We start from the raw sequence: 17,073 nt of genomic DNA, 5'->3' as shown, positions 1-17,073 counted from the left end.
ACAATAATAATATCACAAACACGGTACCTAGTTCACCAGAAATTTTAGTAACATTTATTGAGAGCTTACTATGTGCTGAGGAATGCTTGGAGGCTGGGGTGAGGAGGGAGCCCCCATGAAGCTGAGGAGAAACATATATATGAATATATACAAACCAAGACATGCGCGTGCACACACACACACACACACACAGACTCTCCCATTCACACACACCATGTGTGGGTAGTAGTGCAAAACCAGTCTAAGGAAATATGATTGTTGATTAATTCTTCAAGCTTATGCTATCGATTGAATGTTCACCCCAAAATTTATATGTTGAAGTTCTAACTCCCCAGTACCTCTAAATGTGACCTTATTTATAAATAAGGTCATTGCAGATGTAATTTGTTAAGATGAGATCATACTGGAATAGGATGGTTCCTTAATAGAATATGACTGGTGTCTTTATAAAAAGGAGAAATTTGGACACAGACACACAAACAAGAGCGCCATGTGAACACTGGAGTTAGTGCTGCCATAAGCCAAGGAACTTTAGAAGCTTGAAGAGGGGCCTAGAATCAGTCATTTCCTAGTGCCTTCAGTGGGGGCATGGACCATGGACTTCTGGACTCCAGAACTATAAGACAATAAATTTCTGTTGTTTAAAACACCTAGTTTGTGCTACTTTGTTACAGCTACTTTTGAACTTCAAGATTCAGTGTATAGTATATATGAAGAGGAACAAAAATATAGATCTTCCACAGAGACCTTTTGCATTGCTCAAACCATATGAGGTTTCCAGCAAGTGTGAACCTCATGCTTTAGATTTTAAGAGCAAAGTATAGAGTCTAGACTCGCACTATCCAATACAACAGTCATTTGTCACTTGTGAGCACTTGAAATGTGACTAGTTCAAAATAGAATGTGCTGTGAGTATAAAATACACACTAGATTTCAAAGACTTAGCATAAAAGATGAATAAAATATCTCAATAATATATTCATATTGACTATATATTGAAATTATGTTTGGATATACTGATTTAAATAAAGTAAATTATTAAATTAATACATTTCACCTTCTTTTTGCTTGTTATACTTTTTAATATGGTTACTGGAAAATTTATAATCACTCGGTACACATTCTATATGTATTGGACAACACAAGTCTAGAGGTAAAATGTGTCTATATTTTCCTAAAATCACATACTATTTTCCATCCTGGTTATGTGTCAATTACAACAGAAGATCTTTCTTTAGATCACCAAATCAGAACATATTGCAGCTGAGATCCTGGTAGATTTTGCCTGTCAGTGGTTCTATCAGCTGTGGTTACATTATCAGTGGAAGTTTTAGAAGTTCAGACTTTTGATACCCTTGTGTCCCACCCCTACTTCCTCAGGACTTTGGCTCATTTGACTGGGTGTGGGGCCCTGGGATTTTAATTCATGGCCAATTAGAAAGCCAATGGCCCATGCCTTTAGTTAAAGAGGCTGAGTATTTGAGAAATTATATTCCCAAAGCCAAACAGAAAAGTTTAGACATTCTAGCCTTAAAGTCATCCAGATGACTTCAAATTCCAGCCTGTCATTTACTTTCTTTTAGGCTTTCAACAAATACTGAGAGCTAAGCATTAGCCAAGTGATAGAAATACAGATAATTATGAGATAGGGTCAGCCATTTAGGGTCTCAGACTCAATTTGGGAAACTAATATTTACCTCCAGGACTAACATCCCATATGAAAAGTACCTTGTTCTGTATGGACATGATACTTATTATCAGGGTTATCACCCCAAATGCCACCTCATATGTAAAATGTTTAGTGTTATGTCTGATACACAGTTGTTTACAGTCCTCTTTCTTCCTCACGATTAAGTGAGCCTTCCAGTACCCCAAAAATGTCTGCCAAAATATTCTCTTTAGATGTGAGAAAATTAAAGTCCAGAACAATGTGTGACATATACCGTTCAATTACACAGATTGTTAGTAGCTTTGTGACTTAATTGAACATGTTCCATGTTCTTGCGTTGTCAGTATCAATAATCATTGCACAGCCTTATGTGCTGTCCTCGGTACAAGAAATGCAAATACCTGGTCTACAGCGACCAAGTGCTTACAATATAATATGTATTATCTTTCCAGGAAAATAATTAGTTTTTTACACATCAATACTATGTTTTATATTCTAATATCTTAGAGCCCGATATTATTCTCTGTGTAGAAACTTGGTAAATATTTTTAAAATTATTATTTTGACTGCTAAAAATAATTCAATATCAACAATATAATTTTTATCATTTTTCATTGTATGAAAAACATCTTTTTTTTCTTTAAGGATCCTAGGGACCTAAACTTCTAGGTGAAGCCATCAGTGGCTTTAGCTGCCATCCATCTGGAAAAGAGAAAACCTCTGGGTAAGATCTGAGGATCTGCTTATGGTCTGCATAATTTCCCAGATGTTCAAAAGAAGGGCCCTTTTGGGCTAGGAGGATCTAGGCAGACATTACTATTCTACTTCAAGTCAGCCTTCAGAGATAGTGTGGTTCAACAGAGCTCCAGGTTTCCTCATTCCTCATGATTTTGTTGCTTTTCCCTTGAGCTTTTAATATTGTATTTCTCCTTTGGATCTACAACCCTTTACACTTCTCCCCAGACTTGTTCCCATCACCAGCTTCTCTGTTGCTCTCTGCTCCACTTTGATGTAGTGAAAATCACCAGAGAAAACCCTCTGGAAAGCAGGTGTGCTGATGTGTTATAAATGATGAGACAACACAAAGCCAGAAAAAAATCTCAGAATCTTAAGAAATTCAGGAAGGGTTATTGAGAAAACAGAACTACAAAAACCAATCTGACCAGGAAATAAAGATAGCAGACCAGACTGTGGAATTAGCTCCTGTTTCAAAAGTTTTGTCCATAAAAGGCAGGATTCAGCCAACTGAGTCTATGTGGACAAGTTTCAGCCATCATCAAACTTGTCTAGTGCCATGAACTAGACAGGATGCCCTACTAGACAGAGATCAACATAGAACAAGAATGTAATTCTCATACTGAGGATGCATGACAAATTCAGGACCTACCAATCCCCAAAAATAAAGAATTAAGAAGATACTCTTGATACCCTTCTGGACACTTCCTGTAAGTATTTCCTTGCACAGGCTCCCAAGGTACATGCCCTTCTCACCTTACCAAATTGAAAAACAGGATTTAGGAAATAGAGAAATCTGAATTAACTCTAGCTTACTTCCTAGAAGAAACCAATATTAATATCTTAAATATGTTTTCTTCAAGTATCTCTCTATATATAGATAGGTAGGTAGATAAATGATAGATAGATGATATAGATGATAGATAGATAATATAGTATCATACCCTATAAATAGTTTTGTATTCTGTTCACGTATATGAATTAGCCCATGTCAGAAAATGTTCTTAAAAGTATCACTTTTAATAGAAGACCAATATTTCATTACATATAGGCTCTATGATTTATTTAACACTCATTATAGTCATCATTTTGTGATAATGTAAATACATGATATGGTATAAAAATGCCTGACGTGAATATCTTTGGTTGTAAATCTTTGTCTCAATTACTGGAAACTTCCTTAGATTGTATTAATGAGCATAAACATTTCAAAGACATGTACTACATATTGTCAAACTGTTTTCAAGAACGTCTCAACCACTCTGCAATCCTACTAAGAAAGACAAAAATGCACATTTCAGCTAAACTTTGGATTGAAAATTATGAGTTTTTAACTGTTTGCTAATTAAATATGCAAAATAATGATGTCTGATTTTTGTTTAACATGCTTTCTTTGATAATAGATAACAAATAATTCTAAAATTTTTTATTAGGTATTTGACAGTCTTTGAAAAATGACTATTCTTATTCTTTGCCTATTTTATTACTATGTTAGAAGCTCTCTACTACTACTTGTAATATGTGTATTTGTTCTCCATACAGTAAGAATATAAACATTCCTCCTTTTTTGGTAAATAGTCTACCTGGTTTTTCTTTATTTTTAACTTTTTGAGAATGTATTGCTGTTTAAATCTACTGTAAGCAAAGCCATCATCTACTGTCTTGGCAACTGCCTCCACTGTTTTTAAGTGTGGCTAGAAAGTCTTTTTCCTTTGAAATTTCAGGAAGATGTACAAAATGCTTTCTTCCTTTTTAAAAATAGTTTTCTTTTGTTATACTGAGTTGAATTAATCCATTTGTAAATCATTTTAATGAGCAATTATCCATGTCAAGAAGCCACTTTTGACATCAAAAATACTTATAGATTATATTGAAAGTAAAAAATGTCACAAAATGACCACATGAAAAAATTTGATAACACACATAGCCTATTCTTATGGTGAAATTCTATGTTGCCTTGAAAATCTTTTTCCTAGAGAGTATGTTAGGAATCAGAAAAATGCTTATAACATAGTATTAATGTAAAAATAATAAAGCAATCTTTATAGTTCAATCTCTATTTTATAAATATAACTACGTTTAAAGTTTCAACTATATAAGCAGCTATAAATATGAAAATTAATAAAGGTAACTTCCAAAATGTTAGAAATGGTTGTTTCTAAGTTGTGAGATTATTAACAATTTTTATTTTATACTCTTCCGTATTTTCCAAATTTTCTACAATAGGCATTTATGTCTTTCAAATTAAAAAAGTAAAGTGTTAAAATAGGATAGTATAAATTGAAAATAAATTATTGCTTTTTCTATTAATGTTTTAATAATAATAAACTTTTCCATAGCCAGTTCTATTTTTGTTTCATAGTTGTTGTTTTTTTTTTTTTCTTATTTCTTTCAGGGATAAAAGAAAATAGATGGAAAACAGTTCTCCTGAAGCATGCTTAAAGATCTGATGTTATCTGCTACTTCCTCCTGAACTAACCTGCCATTTAGGTATGTTGTACCTTTACACCAATTCGTGCTATAGCATATGATGCTCTCTTGCTTTACAATGGATAGTCTCCTGCTGCCCCTTTCCCTCTAGTTTCTGACTATTGACAATATTTTATCTCCTCAAGATGTCTTTTTGACCTCCCTGCCTTCCCTCCCTCTACCTGCACTCTCTTGCTTCCAAACACCTTGAAATGTCATTATCTGTTTTCCCTTCTAAATCATGAGTTTCTGTGGGTAGCAACATGATTTATTTATGCTTTGAATAGCATGAGTCCCACTCATTTGTAATACCCAACTCACTGAGTATGTAATATCTTTACTTGGCTGCATTACATGGACATTTCAGTAAACTCTAAGAGCAAAAATAATTCACTTTCAACATTAAAAATATAATAATTTCTTCACTTCTTCAAATGTTAAACATAGACACCATATGGCAAACCAGTTCCACTCTTAAATATATGCCTGAGAGAAATTAAAACATGTCTATATAAAAACGTGTATATGGATGATAATACCAGTATTATTTATAATAGAAAAAAGTAGGAACAACCCAAATATCCATCAACTGAGTAATTATTAAACAGATATGGCATATTCACATGATAAAATATTATTCGGCAATAAAGAAAAATGAAGTATTGACAAACGTAATGACATAGATAAACCTTACAAACGTTATAATAAGTGAAAGAAGCCAATTACAAAATGTTAAATTATACCACTTATATAAAATATTAAATTGTATCATTTATATTAAATGTCTAAAATAAATCTGTAGAGACAGAAAGGTTAGTGGTTGCTGAGAGCTAGAGGGGGACAGGTGTGTGTATGTGTGTGTGTATGTGGTAGGTGCAGTGATTGCTAATGGATATAATATTTCTTTTTGAGGTGGTGAAATGTTCTAAAATCATGATAAAAGACTATGATGTTAATTGCATATATCTGTAAATATACTAAAAACTACTAATGAGTGAACTCTTATATGTAAATTTTTTCTCAAAAATATGTTAATATACATATAATATTACATATACTTTATAATATATAATAGTTAGAAACATAAAAATCCTTACCTCATACCTGAGTGTCAGCCCTCATACCCTAACCTATATCCTTGCCATTACCCACCACTAACAGAGGAATTCCAGAATATGGTCAGGGATGGAATCAGGAAATATAAGATTTAAGGGACATCTATTGTGATTGTTAGTTGGTAATATTTTAAAAGCATTTTTACATTTTTAATCATAAAACTGGCCCCATCAAATCATCCTAAGGTCAAAACAACCTCATCAATTTAGTTGTTTCAGAATGTGCTACTTTACTTTCTAGCTCCTCAGGGCTTAGTGGCAGTAGTTTGTTTCTCTGACCTTCCACAGACCCCTGTTAATGACTCCATTATGTTGTAGTATTATTGGATTTTGCGTATATTTCTCCTGAAAGCTTAGACTAGCTAAACTATTAGCCCATAGACCATAATAAATTTATCATAGAACTCTATATTCAAAACAACTACCTAGAAAATGGAAGAGCTAATATTTATGTTTATTGAATGAAATAAAGTAGGAGGAGGCTGCAAAAAGATAGAGATGACTTTACTGATAACCTTAAAACTGTATTTTCCACTTTCATCCCCAGGAAGATGGTAAACAATTCATTTGATGTCCTGCAAAAATCATCTGTTAAATAAAACAGGAGAAGCTGTGATTAGATATCAAAGTGAAACTGCTGCACAACACAATAAAAATGCAGTAGAATAAAGAATGAAGGAAAGTTTTAAGTCATGTGTGTGGAAGAAAATCAAATATTCTAGATGTTTTAATTTTCTCTGAATTAAATCAAGGGCTAGTCAAGTTGATCTTGGATATTTTTCTTCTTAGGTTTTATAAACCTGAAATTTATGAGCAAGCCTGCTTGGTGCTGTGCCCCTATACATGCTCAGCACTGCACCTCCATGCCCTACATTTCCACAGCTGCCAGAGAGATGATAAATGACAATGAAAGAAATCGTCAGAAGACAATGGCTCCTATGAGGTCCACATATTTACTTGCTTTGAATTAAAATACTCAAACTGCAGATTCACTCTCATCCCCAGTATTTATGGTTCCCTCTGCTTTGAACCAAGCATAGTAAGTGCCATGATAAATTGGCTGAAAGCCTGCCTCATTTCCAGGCAGATCCTGTAAATTTCTGAGCTGTTCTTTGCAACCCTTCATTCTGATTTGAAATGTCCAAGAACACTTTCAATAACACACGAAAGGTCTGTAGGTCTTTTTCCTCCACTAAGCAGTGACCAAATGGTCCTGGCCTTTCATTATCCTCAGAGTGTCAATTAGTATTACTGAACCAGAGCATTAAGCCCTCCTCAATGAAGATGATGTGCTTGTCCTCCCAGTCAAGATATCTAAAATGTGGCAGATGCTGAGTGTGGCATGATTTTGTCAGGATGTGTCTGATGTCGGAGTAGATAAATGTTGAGAAGAGTACAAGTACTAAATAGAGAGTTCTCCTTACACTTAAGAAAACACCCCAAATTATCAATTCTTTTGGGAAATTTATAATGTAATCACTCTGCGCTAGCACTCCTATAGAAGCTAGGGGAACGAGAGCGAACAAACAGAATCCTTGACCTCTTGGAGCTTAGATTCTGCTGCTTGGCTTCATTCATCGAATAAATGAAGGGATGAATGAATTATTGAGCATAATCTTTGCCCTCATAAGAGATTGGTTAAGGTCATTGCTGTCGAAATTGTTCCTGTCACTTTAAGCCAGACTATACAACTTTAACAGCACTACTCAGTTAGTGAAAGTAAACAGAATGATAAAACAGGTTTTTGAGATTATATCTCTCTCTGTAGCTTTTCTCACATCCAATACTTGATCCCCAAATTCTGCTTTCTTTTGCCAACTTCAAGCCTTTTCTCTAACCCAGTAGGGTTTTGCTAAGTCTCTAAACATCTTGTTTATTAGGCCTCAATGTTCACACCTGATTTTTCAGCTTTATTTTCTCCTTCTATTTTTGTGGTCTATAATAATTTAGTATAGATCAAGTCTAACTCAGGGCAGCACAGAAATGTACCTACTTCCTAGTCAAGCATCAAACTACCCGCTTTCTGCCAAACACAGAAAGAAGTGGAGGCAGACTCCTATGAAATGAATGTTTGATTTCATGGAACCTAGTAAACAAAACAGAGTAGGAAATTAAAAACTCACATTTTCTCCATTCTCCAGACATGGCACATTTTGATTCTAGGTATTTGCTTACAATGATTGGACAATAAAACTGAGGTGCTACTAGAGACTAGAGTGAAGGAAGACGGAAAAGTTGTATTTGTACCTGAGAAATAATTGCCCTAGTAGTATTAAGTGGGAGGGAGAAGTCATGTTATACACTTGAACTGGAGCCTAACATTCAGGAATGCTGGAAGGCTGAGACTTAATCCCCACAACAAAGTGGGGGACAGAATTGGAAGAGAAAATCGGAAACCAAAAATCAAATGCTTCAGCTACAAGGTGGGACTAAGAAACACAATTATAGGCATAGGTGCATTAAAACAAGAAGGACAGGGTAAGTGAAAAAAAGCAAAAGAGTAAAGAGGGAAGACACCCAATGCTTATTAATTCCTGTCCTAAGTGCTGAGCACTTTCACATATAACACTTCATATATTAGTCAATAATTTTTGCAAAATTTATTTTATTAAAACACATTTTGAGAAGGGACAACAAAACTCTGAGGATTGGAAAAGTGAGCCAGCATACATTAAATCACCCTGATGTTAACCAGAGAGCTTAAATTAGAACTCATAGCTCTCTGACACCAGATCTGTGCTCCACTTTCATTAGCTTTATCATCAGAGCAGAACAACATTGCTATTTGACATGAGGAACTTCTGTTTTACTTGACTGGACTATAATGCTCTTTTTTTCCTAATCTGATGGAACACTAAATGATTTGACTCACTGGAAGAGCATAAGGAAGGGGAAACATAAAGTATTATTTAATGTTCATAAGTATATATTTTGCAACAGAACCAAAACCAAATATCTTGTAAGCTAAATATTAAATGATTTTCTGAGTTTATCTCCATTCACTGGCCAACAGCCTATACTAAAATTAATTAGCTAGTATGAAGGTATTAGCAAATAAAATGAGATATTTTTCCCTCCAGGACAAAATTATCAACAGCTCTCTGCCCATTTAGCAGCAACAGTTTTTAACAAAGTTATAATAAAGTGATCCTGTCTGAAATACATTTGCTTTCATAATAAGACCTTAGAACTGAAGGAAATTTTGGAACTCTTCCAACCTCATGAAGGCAAATATGTCTCACTTTATGTGCCAACTTTCACAGATTAAGGCTGGCTTCAGGAACACCATGTTGAGAAACATTATAAAGATAACTCTTGGTTCCAGAGATTTGGGGTGCCTTAGAATATGGGGGATAAAAGTGAGAAGTATAAGATGTTTACCAACCTTTAACTGGTCTGATATTCTAAAACTAGAGCAAATTCTTTATAATGAAATATAATAAATATTGTTTCATATACATTGCCTACTTTAATATTCCCAAGCTCTCAATAGTTTTGGTATTACTGTTATTGCCCTTTTGTAATAAAGTTGAGAAAACTGGGGCTCAGGAAAGCTAAAATTTTGTCCAAATTATTTTCTAATAAAGAATAACTTTGTGCTTGTCACCAATCTGAGTGTGGCTTCAAAACCATGCTTCTTTTTGGAAATGACTCATTGCTCACTAGAGGTTTATTATTTGAGACTTTATTTGAGCTGTGAGTTTGTGTGGGAATGTATGCATTGTGTGTATGTGTGTGTGCACATGGGCACACATCATGTGCGAGTGTGTGTTTTCCCTTAGATGATTCATTTATGAATACTCTTTGCACAGTCTCACACTAGATCCACCTACTTTTAGGTCAAACTCTACACCAGCACCGTTTAGTAGATTCTCATTCATAACAGATCTCTGAAGTTTCCTTAGCTACATCTCAATGTACCCATAGAAAGGATATATGCACACATACAAGCATTTAAAATTTTTGGTGCTATTGCTTTAGAACTATTAAACATGTTATTAAATATGTTATTTGAGTTGACATATTTCTATTTTTCTTTTTTTCTTATGCTTGATTTCTTTTTTCTTTCATTTTATGAGTTCATTCAGGAATTTATGTATGCATATACACATGTATGGCACCACTATATGCCAGATACTGTACTAGGCATTTGGGATACACTGGTGAACCAAACAAACATAAATCCCTGCCCTTGTGGAACTTACTTTCCTACAGAGAGATTTGGAGAATAAACAATAAAAATAATAAATCGTTTGATATGTTAGGAGTTGAAAAGTGTTATGGAAAGTAGGGCAGCATAGAGGGATTTAAAGAGATAGTGGTGGGGATGCAAGTTTAACTTTAAACTAGAATGATAAGGGTAGATGTCTTAGAGAAGATGAATTTTGAGCAAATACTAGAAGGATCTGAGAGAATTAAGCATTTAAATATCCAAGGGCAAAAGTTCCAGGAATAAGGAACAGCCAGTGCAAATCCAGTGCTAAGGCATTAGGATGCTTGACATATTCAAAATAGCAAGGAAGTACGTTCATTCAACTGGAGCAGTGTTTAAAGGGGAGAAGAGTAGGAGATAAGATTAGAAGAGTTTGAGGGTTATAAATCATACGGAGTTATTATAAAATTTTAAAATGTACTCTGAGCAAGAAAAGGAAATATTGGAAGAATTTGAGTGAGGAGGATGACTTTATTTGAGTTTATTTTTACAACTCTAGCTACTGTGTTTAGAATAGATCACGTAAGTAGTGGTGGTAAGGTTTTGGAAGCACAAAGCCAGAAATTCAGGCTACATATTATGTTGACTTCAGTCAGGATGAGAGCAGAGGAAGTGGTAATATGTTGTCAGATGCTAAATACTTTCTGAATGTAAATCCAGCCAAATTTCCTGACGCTATAAATGAAAGGTATAAATGAAAGATAGTCAGTGAAGATTTCTAGGTTTTGTCCTGAGCACCAAATGGAAATAATTGTAAATAACTGAGAGGAAATCAAGAAAATTTGGGGAAGGAGGGTGGGATTCAAAAGTTCTGCTTTGTCATGTTGAGTTTGAGGCATTATTAGATTTCCAATGGAAAGTTCAGGTAAACACTTAGACACATCTGGACTTCAATAGAAAACCAAGTTGAAGTAAAGGCTGATGGTATCGATCTGGAATTTATCAGAATACAAATGTTATATGCGTCCTAAGAATAAATGAAATAATCAGGAGACATGTCAATTAAAAAGAAGAAAGCCATTCTCTGGGACACTCCAACACCAAGAATGTGGATAAAAGAGGAGGAATGTGAAGAAAGAGACAAAAACAACAGAATAGTACGCAACCACAGAGCCAAGCAAGGATACTGATTGTAAAAGAAAATTTTGTATTTTAAATTTCTGAGAAGTTGAGCAATTTGAGGAGGAAGACAGTGGGTTTGGCAATGTGAAGTTCACTCGTCACATAAAGACACCAAAGTTAATGGAGTTGCATGAACATGAACCAGATACAACTGGGAGGAAGAGAGAAAGGGAGATGAGCAAGTGTCATTTTGAATGGACGATTCTTTACAGATGAGGATTGTAAATTGTGAAGTCACTGTAGTGTACCTGATTTCAAATCATGTCTCTATCACTTGGGTATTAACTTTGGAACCTTAGGCATATTATTTAAACTTTCTAAGCTTCAATTTTCTCATCAGCTATTAACATTACCTACTTTATTAATGTGCTGTGAAAATTAAATAAATGTAATTAATTAATTAAATGAATTCATTAAATGAAAATTAAATATATGTGAACCCCTTGTCAAAGTATCTTGTATATAGTAGGCTTTCAATGAATGGTAGCTTTTATTATTATTTCTATTATAGTCATTAACGTTAATCACTTTCAAGACATTTTACTATAAAGGGAAGCACAGATGTGGGAGTTGTGAAAAGTAATATTATGTAGCTTTAAATGTAATTGTAGTTCTTCTTTCTACAAATATACGTAAAAAATAGTGTGCAAACACCACATCTCTCAAATGTTACTTGATATAGGAATAAAATGTCCATGATGCCTGAAACTAATATAAAACTTAAAAAATGAAAAAGAAAGAGAAAGAAGACAGCAGAAAAAAAAAAAGACCCTTAAATCATAAGGAATATAGTCAATAATGTGGTAATAACTATGTATATTGCTAAGTGAATATTCCCCAAGTCAGGGGACTCACTTTGTAAATTATATAAATGTCTAACCATTATGCTGTACACCTGAAATTAATATAAAACAATATTGAATCTTAAAAATAAAATTAAAAATCAAGTTAAAAAAATTCCCATGGTGCATATATTCGATAAATTTACAATTGACTTCTATTTAAAGATTTGAATATAACAGCAATTATGATGTCCCTGGAAACATCATTGACAGAATTCACCTGTAACCATTTAGATCAAAGAACACAGTTCTTTGGAGAGACCTTTTAGAAACACAAAGCTTAGAACTCCAACCATAATCTACTAAAACTGTCAGATGATTCAAATTGTCATTGAACCATCACTTCATAAAATGAGTATATTCTATGGTTGCCTGGAAACCATTTCCCTTGTACCTACCTTTGAGTTCATTATGTTTCTGGTACAGAATTCTACATGAGAGTCAAATATTACATATTTCTATGGACTGAGGGATTTAAAATCTTAGTAAATGCAACCAAAGAACAATACCACAGAGCTGATCTCCAGAGCTAAAAATATAGAAGACTGGATTGCAATCCAGGGATTGATCCACTTCTTTGCCAATATAAACAAAGAAATAAACAAATCTGAGGAAATATTAGTACCTACAAGGCTTATGTAAAAATTAAAGTTAAAAAAAAATTAATTTTTTTTTCTTATTTCAAAGCCAGATTTTACATTTTATTTTCTGTCCCAGCCTGCAGAATCTTACATACTGTAGAGCACCACTGTGAGTAACTCTGATGTCATTTACTTAGTGATTCTGAAAAATTTTAGGAGGAAAGTTGTTCAGAATTTAAATATTCTGAGTGAGAGGAAAGTGGATTCAGGTATGAGATTTACTACTAAAGGGATAGAGGAGATTGACTAAAGCTGAGGTACAGGATGATTTCATGTGTTTGAGATTCTTATTAGATCTCTAAGTAAAGATATCAAGAAAGTATTAAGAATCAGTGGTTTAGAAAAAAAAATTCTGGGCTAGTGATAAAACTTAGGGAGTAGCAGCATATAAGTTACCATTTGACACCTTGAATCCAGTGGAAGAAAGCAGACTGATAAGAGACTAGAGCCTAAATTTCTAAGCCTAAGGATAGAGCCTGAAAATCTCTAATAGTCAAAACTTATATAGGGGACGTTGAGCTGGTTAAAGTATCTGGGGAAAGTCCAGAGTAATACAAGAAAGACCAAGAAAGTGGTTATTCAAATCAAAGGAAACAAGTTTCAAGAAATGAATTATATTCAATTTTTGGAATCTCATGAATGATTAAGTAAAATGAGAACTGAAGAATATCTTTTGGAATTGGGGCATGGAGGTCGCTGATGGTCTTAAAGTAGAAGTTGTTAAAGAAGTACAGGTATAAGTATGGAATAAATTGAGAAAATGTATACCCCTCTCTTTCAAGAAATCCAATAATGAATAGAAGGAGAAATATATCCTTTTCAGATAGTTTGTTGTTGGTATAAAAAAACACTTGGTTTTTGTATGTGGATTTTGTGTCCTGCAACTTCACTGAAAGGAAATGAAGAAAAAATTCCCATTTACAATGGTATCAAAAAAGAATAAAATACTTCTGAATAAATTTAACCTAGGAGGTGAAAAATCTGTACACTGAACATTAAAAACATTTATGAAAGAAATTGAAGAAGACGCAAATAAATGGAAAGATATCTCATGTTTATGAATTAGAAGAATTAATATACTTAAAATGTCTATAGTAACCAATGCAATCTATAGATTCAATGCAATTCTCATCAAAATTCAAATGGCAATTTTCACAAAAATAGAAAATCCTAAAATTCATATAGAACCACAAAAAACTTTGAATAACAAGCAATCTGGAGAAAGAAGAACAAAGTTGGAGTCAACACACTTTCTGATTTTAAATGATATTACAAAGTGATAGTAATCAAAACAGTATAGTACTGGCATAAAAATATATACATTGATCAATAGAATTGAAGAAAGAGTCCAGAAATAAACTCGAGTACATATGTTCAACAAATGTTCAACAAGGATTTCAAGAATATACAATGAGCAAAAGATATTCTCTTCAATAAAGGGTGTTAGGAAAACTGAATATTGATATGCATAAATAAAATTTAACTCAAAATGGATTAAAGATTTAAACACAAGACCCGAAATCACAAAATGTCTAGAAGAATACATAGGAGAGAAGCTATGTCAAAAAAATTAAGTCTAAGTAAATTAACATGGCACGCATGGCCTCCTCAGATTGATCCTAGCCAACCTTTCAGCCAACATTTGCCTCATCACTTTTCCCACCTTCCTGCCCTAATGTATTATTTTGCTTCTGCCACACTTAAAGAACACTATTTCTGACATCCCAATTCCTAATATGCTCTCAGGACTGGAATTCTCTATGCCATTTCTTTATCTGTTGAGATTTAGTTCACCCTAAAGCCTGGGTTTTTATCTTGCCTGTTTGGGGATGTTTTCTCACAAGCCCATGCCCCTACACCCACAAAAAGGAATTCCTCTTTTTTAGGTATTCTCTAGTGTTCTCTCTTACCACATTGGACCTCCTTGCAGTACTTTACCAGGATCTGAAAAAATAATGCTATAGTAGTAGTAGTAGTAGTAGTAGTAGTAGTAGTAGTAGTAGTAGTAGCAGCAGCAGTAATGATAATAATAATAATTTGATAAGTTGGGCATATAAACAGAATTTTGTGCTGAACTCTGAAGAGTAAACAAGCCAATAAAACAATGATAATTTAAAGAGGAAATTTAAATTTGTTCCCTTAGATGGAAAGATCTGTCTTTTCCGATAGCTAGAAAAAAGAATGGAAAATATTTTGTTCCTTTTCTATGCAAAATTTAAAAGCAACTGTTGCTAAGGATATAGAAAAGAAGGAAGCCCATGATTGCCGAAATGACTCTGTGTGTGTTATGTCTGCAGTATGGTGAAAATCTAACAATTGGATCCTAGGGTTCAATACACTTCCTCTAGCATAGCAGCAGAAAAATACATTCTTTCTAGTATACACCAAATGTAACTGGGAACTTACAATTTATGGTGATTTTTGCATTGTTGCTTTTATTTGTAAAATGATTTTATTGAAATATATAATATAAATAGAAAATAGCATATATTATAATTATATAGTGAGATAAATTTTTACAAGATTTTCAAACCCGTGTAAGCACCACCCAGATCCAAAAGGTAACCACTACTTTGATCTTTAGTCACTATAGATAGATTTTGTCTGTTTACATATTTAATAAAATGGAAGCACACAAAATATACACTCTTGTATCTGGCTTCTTTTCCTAAATATAAAGTTATGAGGTTTATCTTCATTATTTCACATAAAAGTAATTATTTTCATTGTAGAATAACATTTCATTGTATAAATAAACCACAAATTTTTTCCATTTCATTGATGATGAAAATTTGAGTTATTTTGACTTTGAAACTATTGTAAGCAGTGCTGTGATGAACATTCCTGTACATGTTTCTTCATGCACGTATTTATGTAGATATATTGGTTAGATACTTAGGAGTGAATTCAGCTTTAGTAGATACTGGCAGTAGATATGGAGTAGTTGTACAATTTGCTCTCCCACTGTCAGTGTGTAAGAACTCCCATTGCTTCACATCTTTACAAAGGTTTGCAATTGGCTGTCCTTTTGCAAATTTTAAAATTCTCGTATGTATACTGTAATTTCTTTTTCATTTACAGAATATCCTCTTTGTGAAGTATCTGATCAAAATTTTTGCTTATTTTTAATAGGGTTTTCTATTTTTTTCTTATTGATTTGTAGAAATTAAGTTGATATTATAAAATATATTAATAGATTTTTGACATGTTAAACCAACTTTGCATTACTGAAAAATCAACGAAGTTGCCACACTGAATATACATGATCTTACTCTATGCGACTCTTCAAATGTTTCATTAAATAATTATTTGCTTTTGTTTTGTTTAGGCTTTTAGATATTTCTACATGAGAGAAACTGGTCTGTTGTTTTTCTTATTTATAATATCCTCTTCATGTTTTTATATCATTATTCAGATCTCATAAAAAAGTTAATAAGTGGGTTATCTTTTTTTATTAAGTGGTAGAGTTTGTGCACAATTAGGTATTATTTTTTTTGCACATTTGGAAAAATTCACCATATAACTATCTAGAACCGAGAATTTCTTTGTAGAAATGTTTTAAATTAGTTTCTATTTTATAATTTATACATTTTATGTAAATTGTTAAAGTATCTTTTTCTTCTTGTGTTCCTTTTTATAAATTATATTTCCTAGGAATGAATTTAGTGTATGTATTTGGATTTAAAATATTTTTTAATAATACTGTTATGATATTTTTTAATGCCCGAAGAATCTATACTGATGTTCTATTTGTATCTGATACTGATGTTTTGCTTTCTCTCATTATTTTTGATCAATTTTGGCAGGAGTGCGTCAATTTAGTGGAGTTTTTTCCCTTCAAAGGAAAAATCATTGATTTTGTTCATTCTCTCTATCTTAGATTGTTTTCTACATTATTAACTTCTGTTCTTATCTGTTTTACTTTCTTCTTTGTACATTATTTAAATTTAATTTGCTTTTCTTTGCCTCTTAGGATCAATATATACAACAGTGTTTTTAAGGCTTTCTCTTTTGTAATGTACATTTAAGGTTAAAATTTTCTTCTCTTTATTGTGACTAAATTAATATAAGTGAAAGCCATAGATCTTAAGCCATAGGTATATATGTGTGTATGTATGTATGTATATATATATAGGTATATATGTGTGTATGTATGTATGTATGTATATATATATGTGTGTGTGTGTGTGTGTGTGTGTATGTGTATATATATACACATACACACACACATATATACCCATATAACCACCATCACAATCAAAATACG

The sequence above is a fragment of the Pteropus alecto genome, unplaced genomic scaffold (assembly GCF_000325575.1).
Source record: "Pteropus alecto unplaced genomic scaffold, ASM32557v1 scaffold155, whole genome shotgun sequence".
In the NCBI taxonomy this organism is placed as follows: Eukaryota; Metazoa; Chordata; class Mammalia; order Chiroptera; family Pteropodidae; genus Pteropus; species Pteropus alecto.
Note: the sequence above shows the minus strand (reverse complement) of the source record.